An 18,912-nucleotide genomic window follows, 5' to 3' on the forward strand; every position below is an offset into this window, starting at 1 on the left:
GTTTTAACAGATATGTAAAAATGAACATAGGAGTAAATGATACAGAAATGTATATGGGAAGAATATGGGCAATCCTGACATTTCTCAACCTGCTTTTGTAAGTTATGATTGAATTTTAGCCACAACACATACAAATTTACCCTTTGCCAAAATATTAGAAGTGACCCTTAAAAGTTGCACAAAATTAAATCTAACCATAAAGCAAAGGTATCATGAGAAGGTCCATATTTAAATGAATACTATATTCAACTTTTCTGAAAAGTAACAACAATTTTGTAGTATGATTACTTACTAATATACCCATCTTGGAGTCTGAATTTTTTAAAATTTTATTTCCCTAAAAGCTGAACACACTATTTGAAAAGTAAAGAAATAACACTAATTGTCCCTGGCTAAGATCGCAAAACCACTTTATTCCAATGTAGTTAAGCAAAGGTGGAGGATTTTCTGCCTTTTGATGATCACCTTTTTTATCATTATTGTTAGATGCTCCTGGAAATGCTCACAGCAAAATAGAAAATTCATACAAGGATGTTTTAAACAGGCATGATTTCAAATGCACAGCCAGAAGGTTTTAATAAATCTAAAGAAGTGCAGTGTCAAGCAAAAGGTTAATATATACCTCTGTGAAGACCTCTCTTTGACTGTTCTTTGACTCTGCTGTGGTTAGGTAAGACTCTATTATGTAAACTATATATTGAGCTTTATGCCTTATAACTCTGTTAAGTGTTATTTGTGAAAGTTCCTTAAACTGATTTGGAATTTTGCTTCCTCACCTGGCAGCAATTACACATTCAAAGACCACCAGAAATAATTCTTCAGCTCCTTTTGGGATCTACAAGCTTGTTACAAACACTTAAGCAAGCGCATATGAACATTACACTCTGATAATAAACAAGGCTAGAGGGAAGGTTATTTTTTCTACTAAAAAAAAAAAAATCCTGTTCATAAATGATTCAAAAGCCAAAAGAGAAATAATTCTACCAATATATGAACTTTATCTGAAATCAAGGCCACTCTGTACAGGATTTTGAACTCTGAGGGTAACAGCTCACACAAATTACTGACTACTTCTTGCCCAGTCAGTACATTCATCTAACAAAGCAATTTCCATATGAGCAACCACAAACATTTCTGGCTTCATTTGTTAATCTTCCATGAAAAACTATTTCCATACTATTTTTAACTTGTGTATGGTAATGATTATCTGTTTATCTCTGAAGCATGAAAACTCTTACAGTGCCCTTTATAATGTATTTATGTACCGTTTTCCCTTCCATGTCCTTGGCAGATGCAAGTATCCCTATCTTCCTTCCAGAAACAAAAGTTGAGAAGCACATTTCTTTCTTTCTTCCTTTCTTTCTTTCTTTCAGTTGGCTCCTTTTTTGTGTCCCAAATTCTCACACTTTTGAGCCTACTTCTCAATGGCTTTTCAATTTTACCTTCTTAGATAAAAAATGTGTGATACTTGAGGTCAATTACTGGAAGCGTAGATTAAATGGCAAATGAAATTCTTAGTTCACCTTGACCACATATGTATAAAATTTAAGTATTAAATATTTTACTATAAATTGGTAATTGATATTAAAGCACAGGAATCATATCAAGATATTTAAATATAGATCTGAACTAAGGTTTCTTAGACGCCTTTTACCAAGTGTTTTAAATTAACTCATTTAATACGCTTAATAGCCATATGATATGAATTTTCTTTTATCTCTACAGATGAGGAAAAATAAACTTAAAAAAATTAACTATCTCATCCAAGTTTACAAAGCAAATAACAGAGTGTCCTGTGTATTAAACCCAGGTCCATCTGAATTTCAAAAATAATTTTTTTTCTCTGATTCTAAGCTCCACCCTTTTTGAAATTCAAGAAGTACCCAATTACCAATTAGACTGACTTCAAATATGTGGAACTTGAAACAGTTACAAATTAATGCTAACAACTGATAAGTAACAAATGGTCTTTATTCTTAAGGAACTCATAGTGTTGTAGACAAATATTTTTTTTTTTTCCCATGGTGTCTCCATTGCATCAAATGCATGAAACATCAGCATTACATGGAGAAGATTTCATGGAACAAATTAGGTATCCATTGTTTATTGGAGTAGAATGAGAGGAGGGTAATGGGAAGATTTTATATATATATAATAACATATATATTTATATATTATAAATGACATACATTATATATTATAAATAACATATATTATATATTTAACATATTATAAATATTTTATTAACATTGCATATAATATAAAGAGCCAAAACATATAGTATTATAGTTTATATTCTACAAACATACATATATACACACATATACATACACACACACACACACGTGTATCTCTGACATATCAGATTTATCTTTCTACTACCCTCCTCATTACAGCCCAATAAACAATGGATACCTACTTTCTTCCATGAAATATCTGTGAAGTGATTTTCCATGTATTTGCTACACACATATATATACACACACGTATATATCATATATGATATATCTACACATTACCAATATCTTCATATATGTATGTATACATCTTATTTTAAGATTTGTGTCTAGATTAAGATCTTTAAAAGTATTCCCTGTATCTGAGAGCTCTGAGATCTATCATTTGTGCCATGTGAAATCTGTAAGATAATTTCTTGAAGCACTGTGTTACAGAAAACAAGATTACAGAAGCATTATATTACAGAAAACATTAAGATACTACTTCAGAAAGGAGAACTTAGATATTCAACTCTAGTGATCTATACTTTAATCTTTTTGATGTGATTAAGCATGGGAATAGAGGGGAATAGGTGGACGAAAAGGGACTTTTGCTCTTTATTATACTTCTGTATTATAAAAATTGTTTTATGAAATGTATGGGTTCATGTGTTAACTTTATATTTTTTTAATAACAATACTGAAATTCCCAAAGGAGGACTGAAGTTTAGAGACATCTACACAAAATCTCCCTTTATTAGCATATGATTAAGAACACTAGATCCTTTTGTAGTTCATAAGCGTGATGATTGGGTGTTCACACCATTGTGTGATACGTGTCTCCCTCAAACCTTGTTATGACCTTGGCATATTACCCATCTGATGTGGGGGTGAAAAACCAAACACTATATTATTTAAATTTAATTTTCAATTATTACATTCCAAAGAGAAGTTGAATTTTCCCTTCAACTTCCATTGACACTATACTTCAATTTTTCATTGGAATATCCACTGCTTTGATGGTTCTATTTTTTTATAAGCATTTTGTACACAAAAATAATGAGAATTAACTTAATGAATAATTCTGAGCCAGACTTAGAGATAGCTATGACCTTTGCTTTTTCATTACCATACTGTTTGCAGTATACAAACAACCCATGATGAATCGTACAGTGCATGCTTGCAATTATAATTTTGCACAAAATATGAGCACTGAGTGATGATTAAACTAGTAATGCTTTATTAAAACTTCAGGAAAATACCATTTAGGGAAAGTATTTTACAGCATAAGCTTTATTCATTTTTGAAGTGACCAAAAATAGATAATGTAAATATTGAGACAATAAAACCAACATGCTGTAAAAATAAGCAAGGTTAATAGAACATAAACTATATCAACTCTTCATATATCTCTGGCATATTTCTCTAACTGAACATATTTATGTGAAAACAAGATCATCATTTCTAGAGAATGTCTGCTGTCTACTTACCACCTACAATAATCTTTCAGATAGAAAAATCATTTACAGCTTAACTTTACAATTTCTCAAGAAAAGGATTTGGCTATGTAAGGGTAGGACTGGCAAAGGTGCTGTATCTTGGGGTGAGGGGGAAAACATGAAACTATAGAGCCTGAGAAACAGAAAAAAATACATTTGAAGTACCTGCAAAAACTATTAACCAAATATGTTTTAGAATCTTTCAAGAGCTTTTAAGAGATCATCACAGGGTATTCAAATTATGCCATAAATCTGCATTTACCTGTATTAACCTGTGTTTCACATTTTATCTTACATCAACGAGGTGTGTGAGCTTATTATAAGTGCAATCCTACAGGAGTATCAAAACATAAACACAAGGAAGAAAGGAACTTGATGAGCCTAATATACTTTCTAGTTATATAAAATTGTCTACATATTATGAAAACATTTAAAAAGACATATTCTTTAAAATTATGTCATGCTTTGATGAATGGTAGAAGAGTAAGAATCATTAGTTAAAATATTTACTGAACATCTTAAAGGACCTATTCACTCTCTTTATGTGTAGCTCACTTTATATGAGAAAAACACAAGGCTAGGAATTGAGGAAGAGGAAGAGTGGAGTGTAGTTAAGAATAGAAGGAGGAGGAAATGCACAGTCTAGTAAATCTTTGATGTGAGAACAGTGTGCCCTTGGGTATCTCATTAAGGTTCTCCACTCTCATTTTCTTTTTCATCTGCAAAATAGAGACAACAAAACCTGACATGTCCACCCCTGAACCTACCCTATGCACACCAGATTTGTTTTAAAAACAGGAGATCCAAAAAAGTCCTGATCAAATGTAACATTTTAAGAAGTTAATGCTGATAAATTAAATTACTCTGTAAGTTTTTTTCCAAGTGAACAGTATTAATACTAAAATAATTCAAAATAGAAATGTGATATAGCAATCAAATGCTTTTTTCTTTCTCTTGCAATGAAACTATACTAGCCTTCAGACCCCTGGTGTTTGGCATATAGTAGGCACTTAAGAAAAATTGATCAATAAAGGAAAGAAGGTATGTAAAATACATCTCTTGTGCTACCCAGACTGAAATCTGCTATATAGCTTAACAGTTAATAATATTACTTAAAGAATCCCAACTTAGATACTTGGCAGAACTTTCTACATTGTAATTCCAAGACTAACCATCAATAGCTGCATTGTTTTTCCAGAACAGAAAACCTGCAAAAAAATACAAAGAGGTGCCATGGTTAACAGACTCATAGTCTGGTCAGCCATATTTCCCACAGACCTAATTAAAGATTAATATTACTTTGCCATTATTAAATACCTTGCTTAAAAAACGCCAAGCAGAATTATTGCCCATGATAAAGCATATCTAAAGAAATATTTTACAGGCTAGGGCAAAAAAAAAAAAGAAAATATAAGTACTACATTTATATTATTAATTTACTATTTTATAATAGTTTATAAGAAGTATTATTTCTTTTATTCATATATATTAATAGGCAGAGGCTTGAAATAAACTATAAAGTTGAATTGCCTCAGTTGAAGAATCAGGAGCAGCAGTGACACTTCCTTTTCTGACCCCCTCACCATCCACAGAAGCCCCTGACCAACCTGTAAGATTTTTCTCTAGAGCACAGTTTCAAAACTATGGCCTTTTATAATCCTTTTTATCTCACTCTTGTAGGAACAGCCTTTCTAATTCATGGAAAACTTTGATGAGGTTTGAATATTTCTCAGCAACTGCTATGTATCAGTTTCAATAATCCAGGACACATCTATTTATAAACTTCTGCCATTTTTAACAAACAGAATGGTTTTTAACATTTGGGGGGCACAAACCCTCAGGCAGTGTATGTCTCAATGAGTGAAGATAGGCGTGACATATTTCACAAGAAAAAGAAACTAGTGGAATATAAGAAGCCATGTAGAGGATCATAGGGGAAGGGAGGCAAAACTGAATGGGAAGTCATCAGAGAGGGAGACAAACCATGAGAGACTCTTAATTCTGGGAAACAAACTGAAGGTTGCTGGAGGGGAGGTGGGTGGGGGATGGGGTAACTGGGTCACGGGCATTAAGGAGAGCATGTGATGTGATGAGCACTGGGTGTTATAAGCAACTGATTAATTACTGAACACTTCATCTGAAACTACAAAAAAAAGAAAGAAACCAGTGCACAGCATGCTGCATGTTAATGCCTAAAACTGGTCAGTGAACCTGAGGTTAAGAACCTTCCTTGGGTAGATCCTTCCTAATTGTCCAATTAGCATTCTATTTCCTGCTCCTTCCTCCTTCCATGTCAGTTGTGATCTTATACCAGGGGTCAGCAAACTATGGCCCTCAGAACAAATCAACGTTACTTCTTGTCTTTGAAACATGCCATTGGAACACGGCCAACCATTCATTTACAATTTGTCTGTGGCTGCTTTTGTACTACAATAGAGATGAGCACCCACAAAGCCCCTTTTATAAGAAAAATTATTTTATAATAATTTATAAAAATATTTTGACACCTAGGCTTTAATTATACAATTTCTTAAATATTTTATCAACACTTGGTGTCTGAATTCAGGCAAAACACCAAGAACCCACTTTTCTGTATTTTTTTCACTAATTTATGTAAATGAGTTAAGAAAATAGATCCTAAATGAGCTAAAAGCTGTACAGAACTTTTGCTTTACTTTCTTACAAAGACTAACAAATATAAAATATTAAACATAAGAGATTTAAGTAAGCTATGTAAATATGAATATTAAGATATTTCATTTTAAAGGGCATACCAAAAAGGCACCATATATTCTACCATTCACTATAATTCTTATCTTTCCCAGGCTAGTAATTAACAGAGTGCTAGAAAGATTATTTATTTAACTACATTTCAAGTTGCTTGATGAGAAAACCCCAGCTAAGTGTTTGTATGAGTAATTTTAGACAAGCCTGGATCTTCCACTGAGTATAAAATATTCATGTACTCATCTTAATTTAAATACAGGACCACATTTAATGTGAAAAGGTTTCTAATTTCAAGAATTAAGTTCTATATTGTATAAAAGAGATTATATAGTAAGAGAAAGACTATACATTGAGATCCTGGTAACTCAAATATAAATGCTAATAAAACTATTGATTTTGAGCTAATCATGGAAAAACAATTGTTTCAAATTAGTCCCTATTTCTTAAAAAAAAAAGTAGTGTGCGTTAAGAATTTTCCACATTTATATTCATACGCTATTATTTTAAATTTCTTTGGCTACATTCCTAGTCTACTCAAAATGCACCATCTACATTATAAGTATAGGTCTGTAATAAATCTCTTCTTTAGAATAATGCATAATTCAAAATTCTATCCTGCGTTAAATTCTAATGAGGTTTTAAGTACTTCTAGATTTTAGCACATTAATGCATTATAAAATCACCAGAGCAAAGAGTAATCAATCTCGACCTTAGTTCACCTATACCTTAGTTTCTTCTTCCTCAACTAAGAATTATATTAAGATTGCTCCAAGATGATTTAAAAATGAATAACAAGTGCTTGAAACAGATCAAGAAAAAAACTCTAGTAAATATTTGTAACCGGGTAGGCTTGTCAGTTTTATACTCTATTTGAAGCTCATGGTTAAACACTGAGGTTGGAAAAAATATAAGATATTCTTTATCTTGTAATTGGCTGAGTTAATGAATACAAAGCACTGAGAACAACACTGCCATATGGCAAGCAGTATACAAAGTCCACATCATGACCATCAGACCATGACCATCATCCCCATCTTAGAAATAAACCACACGAACAAAAAAAACCTCACCTATATATAAGCTTCCTCTCTGGGCATGAAGTACTTGAAGGTGAAAGCGATTTGAAATATACGCTTCTGGGTATTTAGAGGGTAAACCTTTCCATTATTCAGGAAAGATTTTATCGTAAGACACCCAGAGAATTAAAAACTTCTCTATGCAACAATTTTGAGACATAAGTCAGTAAAAATCCAAGGCCAGAAAAGTGTAGCACAGAAATCTATGGATATGCATGAGATCCATGTAAGCTAGGGTTTAAGTAGGATGTGAAGTATTCATAGATACAAGCTCCTAACTGGAGAGAGAAAAGTACAAATAAGGTCACTGGACATGCAACTGCCACTTACCTCCAAAAGAAATTATTGAATGATGAATGTTTAATTCTGGTTGAAGTAATATTAATAAAGTCTATTTCTCTCTGATAGGGGAATGACAGACTAGCTATGGTTTCCACAGTCATGTGCAAAGCACTAATGTATCTATCATTATTGCCTCTTTTTTTTTTTTTTTTTTTTTTTTTTTTAAAGATTTTATTTATTTATTTGACAGAGAGAGACACAGCGAGAGAGGGAACACAAGCAGGGGGAGTGGGAGAAGGAGAAGCAGGCTTCCCGCGGAGCAGAGAGCCCGATGTGGGGCTCGATCCCAGGACGCTGGGATCATGACCTGAGCCGAAGGCAGACGCTTAACGACTGAGCCACCCAGGCGCCCCTCATTATTGCCTCTTAATAGCAGCACAACACAGTAACAATGGTATGAGCAATGGAATCTAGAGATGTGGTCAGATACTGTAGCTATGGGATGTAGGACAGTTTTCAGAAAAGACATTACTGGAGGGACCACCTATAAAACCACCCAGCAGTTCTCCAGAAGTCAGCAACACCTGAATTACAGTGGTCACAATGGGAATAAAAAAAGGAAGTGGGAAATGCCAGAAAGAATTAGAATTTAGAGCACTTAGTTATTGACTGTAAGGCAGAGAGGAATAAGGAGTGATTCTTAGAGGCATTCAGGTAACTAGAATTATAACGGCTCTCCTAATGAACAGAGGAGACAGGAGAATACGGTAGTTCAGATTCCTTACCTATAAAACTAGAATAAATACTACCTCAGGGACAGGCCATGGCAATTAAAGAGAGAAAGCATGAAGGCTAAGCACTGTAGTGCACAGAATCAGGCCTTCAACTCGCTGGCTTCTCTTGTTTAAATAGAGCTGACGGTCCTCGGGAAACATAATTACGGTAATGTTTGTAATCAAGGGGAAGGTGATACGTGTGGCTGATTTATAATCACATATACTAAACTTTACATACAATTTATTCAATAGGTGTCACAGAATTAACATACAATATATATAATTGTGTGAAATGAGTAAAGCTTTTGAACCACATCTAAGTTTTCCACAAAACTATCACATTATGCTTTTAGACTCAAATATGGCTCTGTAAAATTATTAGTATGCAGTCATAAAATAAATATCATGCACAATTTCTACCAGAGTCATCACAACACTTTGAAAACAGGCAAGTTAGGATCAAATGGGATATAATCATGATGATACTAATAGTAACAACAATAAGTAAATTTATTTTTAAAGATTTTATTTATTTATTTGACAGAGAGAGACACGGCGAGAGAGGGAACACAAGCAGGGGGAGTGGGAGAGGGAGAAGCAGGCTTCCTGCTGAGCAGGGAGCCAGATGTGGGGCTCGATCCCAGAACCCTGGGATCATGACCTGAGCCGAAGGCAGTCACTTAACGACTGAGCCACCCAGGCGCCCCAACAATAAGTAAATTTTAAACAGATGCAATTAGGGGCACCCGGGTGGCTCAGTCAGTTAAGTGTCCAACTCTTATTTCAGCTCAGGTCATGATCTCAGGGTTGTCAGTCAGATTGAGCCCATATTGGGCTCCAAGCTCAGTGGGGAGTCTACTTAAGATTTTCTCTCTCTCCCTCTGCCCCTCCCCACCCTTCTCTCTCCCCCTCTATAAAAAAAAAAAAAAGTTATGCAATTAAAGATACTAAGAATTATTTCTAAAATCCCCAGTCCTATAAAAAACTTACTAAACCTCTGTGGTTCTCTAACTGCAAAATGTAAAGAAGAAAATAAAGGAAATTCTACTGAGGTGCAGTACCTTCTCCTCATACCCAAGCCGTAAGTCTGAGGCCTCAGTTTCCTCATGTGTAAATTTCTGTGTGAAGCCATTCTCCAAACAGTGTCACTGACATGTATTCTCCGTTCTGTGACAAAAGGGCATCATAGTCTACTAAGTGTAGGAAATGCTGGGTTAAACTGGCTTCTTTGTAGTAGTTGCCTGACTACTCAGAATGTTTTATAAGTCAGTATAAATCGTGAGTCTTCATCAGTTTAATACAGTAACATACTTTTTCAAATAAATTTCACCATGTAGTCATTAACTCTTTTGGGGGGTCTGGGGGGAATACTGGGAATCCATGCCTTTGATTATTTCACATGCGTTTCTAATATATTATGTCATGTGAGCCACACAACCATGAAGAAGGAAGAACAACTAAGGGTCCTATTAGAGATAAAGAAATTTAAATTCAAAGAGATAATGCAAGCAGCAAGTAGTGTGATTTACCTTTAGATGAACTGAATCTCAATCTAGCAGTGTTATTTTATGAACTGAGACAAATTTCCTGATCTTAAGGAGAATGTCAACCTGGAAGTGGAAGAAATGCATGTCTCTTCCAAGTGTGACATTCTATCGTACTGTATACAACAGCCACCGTGCTGCTTACCAGCTAACGGAACAACTTAAGCTTTTGGAAACACACTTCGTAAGTTAAGCCAAAATGTGGAGGCACTCCATGTTATTAAAGTACAAAGTATTTGATATTTGATATTCCTGGAACTTTCTGTAATATCTAGATTCAAAGTTCTCTTCAGAGAGACTGATGGCTGGAAGACAAAGGTAAAATAAAGTTTTTCAAACATAAGTAACGTTTCTGAAAGGACAATCAGCTGCTAGTTCTTCATTTAAATCTTCATGAGAGGCTCTTTAAAATTCTTAAATTAGTAACTGCACATTTGCTTTAAGAGTCAAAATGCATTATGCCCAGGACCCATTTTAAATTACAGAAACACAGATAGTCATGTATTCAATTCCTTATGTGAGAGACCTGGCCTCAACACCAATACTTTTCCTGAGAAATCTCATTATGGTGTAATTTTCAACCCAGAGAAAATGATTCTTATTTTGTTAAGGCACATCCCCACCCCCAGACATGTACGCACACTTCATTATGAATTTTGGGAACTTTAAGAAAATATGAAGTATTGGGGAAATCTTTTCACCAAGATCATGACATATAAAACATGATTGCTCAGATCTGAAGTACTTTATTACACTGTTAATATCCAGTTAATCTGGGTACCAGCGTATTTTTAATTCTGTTATTATATTTAAAAATACATATATCCCCCTTTTAAAATCCCTTAATTATGCCACTAAACTTCATTATGGTTTGACTCAAATTGTTGTTGCTTCATCTGCAAGGATTTAAAAACAAAACAACTATAGTATCTTAAGGTTTTTATTAAAGTTACAACTCACACTCTAAACAAATCATGATTTTAAACTATGGTATTAAGTTCTAATAATTTTGACATTTCATTCTCCAACTCCTTGTTGTCACTAATATACAGTATTTTGTTTCAAGCATTTTCTAACAATAAGCTGTAAATGTTCCTTACCACTATTACATGTTGATGTATTAATTTTCTATTTGTTGCCATAATAAATGACCACAAAGTCAGTGGCTTAAAACAATACAAATTTATTATTTTATAGTTCTATTGGTCAGAACTGATACAGATCTCATTAAGCTAAAGGCTCTAGGGGAGAATCCATTTTCCTGCCTTTTACAGCTTCTAGAAGTTAGCCATGTTCTTTGGCTTCAACGCCAACAATAGGTGGTCACATCTTTCTCATTTCACATCTCTTTGATCCTTCTGTCTCCCTCTTCCACCTTTAAGCACCATTATGAATACACTGGGCCTACTCAGATTATCCAGGACAATCTCCCTATTTTAAGATCAGCTGACTAGCAACCTTATTTGCATCTGCAACGTTAATTTCCTTTTGCCATGTTAGGGCACATATGTGCAGGTTCTAGGACTTAGGGCCTGGACATTTTTGGGGGGCCATTATTCTTGTCACCAAGTTGGCTACAAGCTTATACTTTATATGCTGTCAGTTGGGATCTGTGTTTATCATCAAAGGCATTTCTATATAAAGAATGTTTAGTAGATAAAGACTTCAAATAACAAGTAAAATAGCACACGCTTTGTACTAAAACTTGAGGACAAAAGCCTTAAGCAACTTAGCATCTTACGCATAAGTTACCATTTTAGAAACTTTAATAGAATCCAATGAACTTTACACTCATCACATTTGAAATCGAAAAACTGGGATGATGTAACAAGTGACACCCCAACCTTTCCCATAAAGAGGCAACCCCCTGGTTTTCAGAAAAGCATTCCACATACCTCTCATCTATCTCCTTATAAACACCCAAGGATTCACCCTTTAAATCCAACCTTCTATCAGTAGCCTGATGTAAGTATGTGTGGTCACAACAACAGTCTAACTTCATAATCACACATGCTTGCATTCTGTGCTGTCTCTACCAAGCATGGCCTTCATACGACTGATGCCATTTATGTAATAGTGGCTTAATTATCTGCACTCAAGAATTAAACAACAGAACTTCCCTTCCGAAAAAAATATGAATTTCCCCTACTTAAACTCAGTTGTACTCTAAGCTCCTTGATGGTCGGAACATGTCTGCCTTATTTCAGTGCCTTCCACCAATCCCAGCATGTAGTACAGACCCAAAAAAGTGTTGTTCAAAGAGGAAATGAAGGCATAGTAACATAGTAACTCCAGCCTTCTACCATTTTTGTCTTTACTTGCCTAATAAAATCTCCTATTACTCTCATTATATAAGTTTTGCTTTAGTTAAAAATCCAACACGTGGTCATATTTTACAAATTTTTATTTACTGCCAATTATGTGCAAGGCTTGTCACACCTTTCAATTAACACAATGGCGATTTAGTTCCTGCCTTCATTCATGTCACTGTGGTCTTCCAGATTTTTCGATCTTACTGCATTTGATGCTGATATCCACTCCATGAAGCATTTCTCAGTCCCCTCACGCAGAAAGGATCAGTCTCTTCTAGTCCTTAATACTGTCTGCTCCACTTGCCATTTATTCTACCTCATGTAGCACTTATTTATATACACATTGTATCTCCCCCAATGCAATTTCTTATACAACCCCTTTGAAGTTATTTTTACAAATACACAACACTTTCAGCATAGTTGGACATACATACTATTTTCCCTTAAAAATATAATATCCACAAAAACTTGGGAGGAATATGTTTTCTACTCTGAAATTGTAATTCTCATTTTCATTGAATGTAATTCTTTTTTCTTTATCAACAGTGAAATATTTATGAATTCCTGGCCAATAGAAAATATTTAGAGTGGGATTATAAAGTAAAACTGGGGTACTATGGGTAGATATACAGTAATTATTATTCTGCAGATAGAGAATATTCATTTCAATTATCTCTGTATCCTAAAGAAGTTAAAAAAACTAAGTTCTTCTCCAAGAGGTAACCATTATATTCTATTCTTCCTAAAGATGTGTTAGCAATGACAGACATATGCAGCAATCATTATACAGTCGACCTTTCAACAATGTGGGGGTTAGGGTACCAAACGCCCGCCTAGTTGAAAATCTGTGTATAACTTTTGATTCCCCAAAAACTTTACTAATAGCCTACCCTTGACCAGAAGCCTTACTTATAATAAAGTCAATTAATGCATATTATTTATGTCATATGTATTATATACTGTATTCTTACAATAAAGCTAGAGAAAAGAAAATATTAAGAAAATCCTAAGAAAGAAGAAATACATTTGCAGTACTGTATCTATTGAAAAAAATCTGCATATAAGCGGATCCACAAAGTTCAAACCCATGTTGTTCAACAGGCAGCTGTACCAACAATAATTTAGTCCCATCACACTTCCCATCACAAGGAAGGGAGCAGGGGCAGTACAAAAGTTACAAATAGAACTCAAAAAAACCTGCAAGATGTGTATGTTACATGCAAATCTCTAAGTTTTTCTATAAAGCTTATGAAGGTGTTTTCTGTAATATTTTATGGTATTAATACAAAAAGGGCACAAAAATTTTGCATGTGCATGATAATAAAGGGTGGCCCTTCTTAGAGTATGTTCTTTGAATCTAAAAAACCTTACATGAGATGGCAATAGATGTGTGGCCCAGATGAAGCAGACTGCCCAAGAGAACGTGGCCAGCTACCGAGTGAAGTAGGATTTGATCTACAAATGACTGTCAGCTCTTTTTCTAACCCTTCTAATAAGTAACAACACTGTCGCCTCAGGAGAAGGCAGTGAGGCGAACCTGTGAGTAGGGACAAGTCTGTTGTTGTTGTTGTTGTTTTTAATTTTCTTGCCAACCAATATTTCAAAAACGTTCTTTAAGGCTTTCTTAAATAAACAAGCCTGCCAAATACAATAAAAACTTAATTGATATCCTACAGTGAAACAAGTGGATAAGCAATAACTACATCCAAAATGTATCACTTCATGCCCAGGAGAAAACAATTTTATGTGGTAAACAAAAATAAAGCCCTCTCAGTGAAGTTTCTGAAACATCTTAAGGTACCCTTCAGACTTGAAGCAATTGGTATCCAGAAAAATGAATACTGTGTTAAGGATCAGTAAAGCCTCAAATTTAATTTTGAAGTTTACTCTTTACAAGTTTGAAAATTTCTTCCATTTTATCTCCTTTATACTTTATCTTCAGAAAGGAAGGAAACTAATTTCGAAGCAGCCCTGCTGTTACCACAAGCAGCATTTTCTAAGAGTCATTATGACTGTGATAACATTACTGTAAGCAAAGGCAAATCAAAAGCAAACCCAAATCATAATTTCATATACACACAACAAAATCAGATTTTAGAAAAACAAACATGGGCTTTTAAAAAAATTAGGTCTACGTATGTTTGTTTCACCACGTCACCGCGAACCAAGTCATTGGTGATTTGGAAGGAACTGGGTTGACTCAGATACACCTGGGATGGATTCCAGTGTTAAAAAACAAACAAACAAACAAACAAAACCACACAGGCCTCCAATGGAGTCACCTTATGCTCTGCCAAGTCAACAAACCAGGGCTTAATATCTAACCTACTTGCAATCTCAACCTCCCACAGAAACATAGTCTTAAGGGGTCAGTCAGGATTTTTCTTTTCAGCACCAATGAGGTAATCTGTCATAGGGGCCCTCTCCATTCCCCAAAGGATGATGAGGTCATCTACCCAATAAGATCTCTTTTGATTCCCCTAAAAGAAGGTGACCTTGCTTGAAACAATCTTTCTTTTCCTTTGCTAATTGTCCTGTCCCATAAAATCCTTCCATTTTGTACAACTCCTCAAAGTTCCCCTTTACTTGCTAGATTGGCTGCTAATTTGTAAACTGATTAATAAAACCAACTAGATCTTTAAAATTTACTTGAGTTTTTATTATTAACCACTAAAAATCTCTATTTTAATGCTTTTCAGTGAGTCTATGAGGTGGTGAAGTTGAAACATCTGCATTCTATCTTGCTACAGCATAAAAAGACAGACCAAGGCCATGATAATATTATGGAATGCCGTATCTACAAGAGCATTCTGCAGGGAATGCACAGGAAACATGCAGATACCCCTTCTATGCCAGTGCCAGTGATTTCTCACTAACGTCAGAGAAGCCGTGACAATAAACATGACGTCACCATGTGTACAGGTAGTGTGTTCAGTATTGAGAATATCAAGACCCTTTTCTAGTATTCTTCATTTCTTCAAAATTTAGCATTCAAGCATAACATTTTTATTTAAAAAGACAGTATGTAGTAACTCTATTAGCTGAAATAGTTCCTTAGGAGATCAGCAAATATACATCTATTTAATCAGTTAGCCTTTTAACAGAAACATCAAGTATTAATAGAAGCTCATTTCACCTCATTGGGACATTCTACATACAATGAAACTAGTGTGATTTGATATAGTCAGAGTGCTTTTTGAGCCATCATTACCTAAAAACCTTTTATACTTGAATAAAGATTTTAATTAAATGAGCAAAATGACTTTTTAACTAAAATTTTATCAAAAACTCTGTACTGTACAATTTCAACATAATACTTAAGAAACTAGGATTTACTTAATTTACTTAGTAGTATTATTTCCCCTCAATTTGGGGATAATCAGCAACTTCCTTTGTACTTTAGAATTTTTAAAGCTTACTTTAACTATTAAAACAAACACCTCTCTGTCTTATTAAGGAGGGTATTATTAGGATTAATAGGATGGCTATTCAGTGGAAGATGCTAAAGAGATCCTGGTGACAAATCACCAAGTGGAGTAAAAATGTGTGCCTGAGTATTAAATATATTATCACTGATAAATTAATTTCTTCTTTGATTTGTCAACCAGTTTAAAACTGGAGATTACATTTGAGATCTTTTTGTTCTCAAGACTTTATAGCGAAACATAATAGTCTTTTTAATGTAGTTATCTTTGATTAAAGCTTTTCTATATTAATATTTTACCAATGATTCTTATGAATTTGAAAAACGTTATTGCATTTGAATACTAATGCAGTGCTGCTTTGGGTGCATTGTCCTATTTATGTCTTCTACCAAACCATGGGCCAGCTATCACCATCATACATATTCTACATATATCAATTGTCCTCTCATTTTAGTCCTGCAAAAATTCCTGCAAATCATATTCCTGCAATTTCCAACCAAGTGATGAGTGGACTCACTTCACTGAACAGGCTATAGGCCAGTTCAAACATTGCTGAATCTAATGTGGTGAGTCACATGACAAGTTGCTTACTAGCTATGTACTATAAAACACAATGATAAATTGAGGAAAATTACAATAAACAAATGAACAAAAATGGGTCATTTAACCTCCATTAGTTTGAAAAGCAATAGTCTCCAGGATATGGGAGAGATATAAGAGGACGTCAAGGGGAGGGGACAGCATAAATAAAAATGATTAAGGTCAATATAGATCCTGTATAAATTTCTTAAAAAATTAAACCACTGTTTATAAATTAAGCAAACAGAAATGAAGCTAAACTCTGCATATTCTTACTAAGATACTGAGAAGGAAAAACTAATCACTATCTAATTATGCTATCTGGAACTTAAGAAGTGTGTCTGGGTTAGTTTATTAGAGCACTGGCCAAGGTTCAGACTTAAAAATAGCCCTAGGGTCAACACTCATTCTTGTTTTATCTCACTCACTTTATCTCCATGACTGTCACTGCTAGGAGTTAGACAAGCTTTTGGCCAGTTTTGTCCACACTTGTACTATGCAGCCAATTTCTGTGTCTAGGACAGACATTGGCAACTCTGTTAAAGGCTGTGCCAAGGGTTTCACATCCTTTCTCGTGGCTTGCATAAGTGAAGGGAAGAAAATCTAAATATGCTCCTAGTCTCAAGAATCAGGTGGCACAAGTTTGGACCACACAGAATCCTTCCTCGGGTGACCTCTGTACCTTCACTTGATTTTCCCCACTCCATCCTCTCCCTCAGAGACCAGATGCTGGGATGTTATTGGTGGCATCCTGGATGATCACTGAGTCACTAAAAGGTACAGAAATACCTAAGAATGCATTCATAAAATGATAGGTCTACATCTAAGAAAATTCCATAACCTGTCATGTGGAATATTTTTGCTGCCATCAAAAGATGGAAGTTTTACAGTAAGAAATCCAGTTTATGTTGTTGTTGTTGTTTTTACTTTTTGGGAGGGTCCCAGAACCCTAAGAATCTGATGAAAGCTGTGGGTCTTCTTGTAGAAAAGTGCTTGCATAAATAGACACAGAATTTTCCATATAATTTTAGGGAGCTGATAGATCCCCTGAAATGAGTACAACCAACAGAGTTAAGAAACTCTCATCTAATCCAAACCTTTAATTTTACAAATGGCAGAATAAACCTCCAAAGGGGTGACGTCTTCTGCCTAACACAACACAGCAAGTTAACAGCAAAGACAAGTTTTCACTCCAAATCCAATGCCCTCAGAGACTCAAATTAATTCTCTTGATCACAAAGACTTCAAAGCAAGTCACAGGAAGCTTCTGAGAAAGAGAAGAAATAATTCTAGTGCTTTTTGAGGCATGGGGAAATCTCTCAGAGCACAAATGTTGTTCCCCCACCCCCACCCTCCAGCGGAGCCAAGAAGTGAGATTTGTAAGCATGTTCTTGTTATTCTGATTTGGAGACACAGACATGAGGAAGATAAGGAACTAGAATTAAAGGAAGTACTTGGAAGGACATCTAAGAGTTGAGAGAAGGTTCTCACATGGAAACAATATGTTCTGCAACAAGTCAGCATTAGGATAAAACCAAGTCATATGAACACTGTCATTATAGTAATAAGATAATATTAATTAAATTTCTAAAACAGAACACATGTGTGAGCTTCCCTTCTACATGTTCCCTTTCCCCCAGCGCCTCTTCTAGTCAACACTGCCTTCATTTCTCTTTCCACCTCTATTTACTTTCAATTCATCCACCAAGCTGCTTTCTTTGAAAGTGATCTTTCTATAAAGCAATCACTCTCTGGCTAGAATACCGTCAGTGGCTACCCATTACCTGCAAACTTCCTTTGAAAGTGTTATGGGATTTCAAAAATATTTTCAACATGTCATATGATAAACACTTGACTCTTTTGTATGATTGAATACAAAAAAAGAATGCTTTTTTAACATCACTAGATTAGCAGAGACTGTAGAACAAAACTTATCTCATATCATCTTTATACTCATTTTATATGTAAAAATAAAAAAAAATAAAGTGTTCCTCTCATGGAAAAAGGATGGATGCAACTGTATTGCTATATACATACTATTTAAGAAAAAAGATTTAAAGCATATTGCATATTAAAATGTAGACTCAACTTCTATTCTGTTACATAATGAAAAACAGATTTAAAAAATACTATTATGGGGCACCTGGGTGGCTCAGTCGTTAAGTGTCTGCCTTTGGCTCAGGTCATGATCCCAGGGTCCTGGGATCGAGCCCCACATCGGGCTCTCTGCTCAGCGGGAAGCCTGCTTCTCCCTCTCCTACTCCCTCTGCTTGTGTTCCCTCTCTCGCTGTGTTTCTCTCTGTCAAATAAATAAATAAAATCTTTTAAAAAAATACTATTATACCCTGAAATTTGAATTTTCATATTTTGAGCTTAAGAAATCAGCAGGTTTATTTTTTATGGTGCTATGTTTTATGCTTAAAAGTTAAGAAAAAAGAGAAAATATTCTAGACTACCATTTGCAAGGATGTCTCCA

The 18,912-nt window shown here is 34.7% G+C and overlaps 1 protein-coding gene and 1 non-coding gene across 7 annotated transcripts in view; one reads left to right on the forward strand and one right to left on the reverse strand.

The window, feature by feature from the left end:
• Positions 1-18,912, reverse strand: part of CRPPA (CDP-L-ribitol pyrophosphorylase A) — a 407,209-nt gene that overhangs the window by 127,862 nt on the left and 260,435 nt on the right. The gene's annotated exons all lie outside the window — the stretch shown is intronic.
• LOC118520608 (small nucleolar RNA U13) lies at positions 2,998-3,101 on the forward strand. The gene has a single exon (XR_004909748.1). It is a non-coding gene; the product is annotated as a small nucleolar RNA U13 (small nucleolar RNA).

This window comes from Halichoerus grypus, chromosome 12 (assembly GCF_964656455.1).
Source record: "Halichoerus grypus chromosome 12, mHalGry1.hap1.1, whole genome shotgun sequence".
Classification (NCBI taxonomy): domain Eukaryota; kingdom Metazoa; phylum Chordata; class Mammalia; order Carnivora; family Phocidae; genus Halichoerus; species Halichoerus grypus.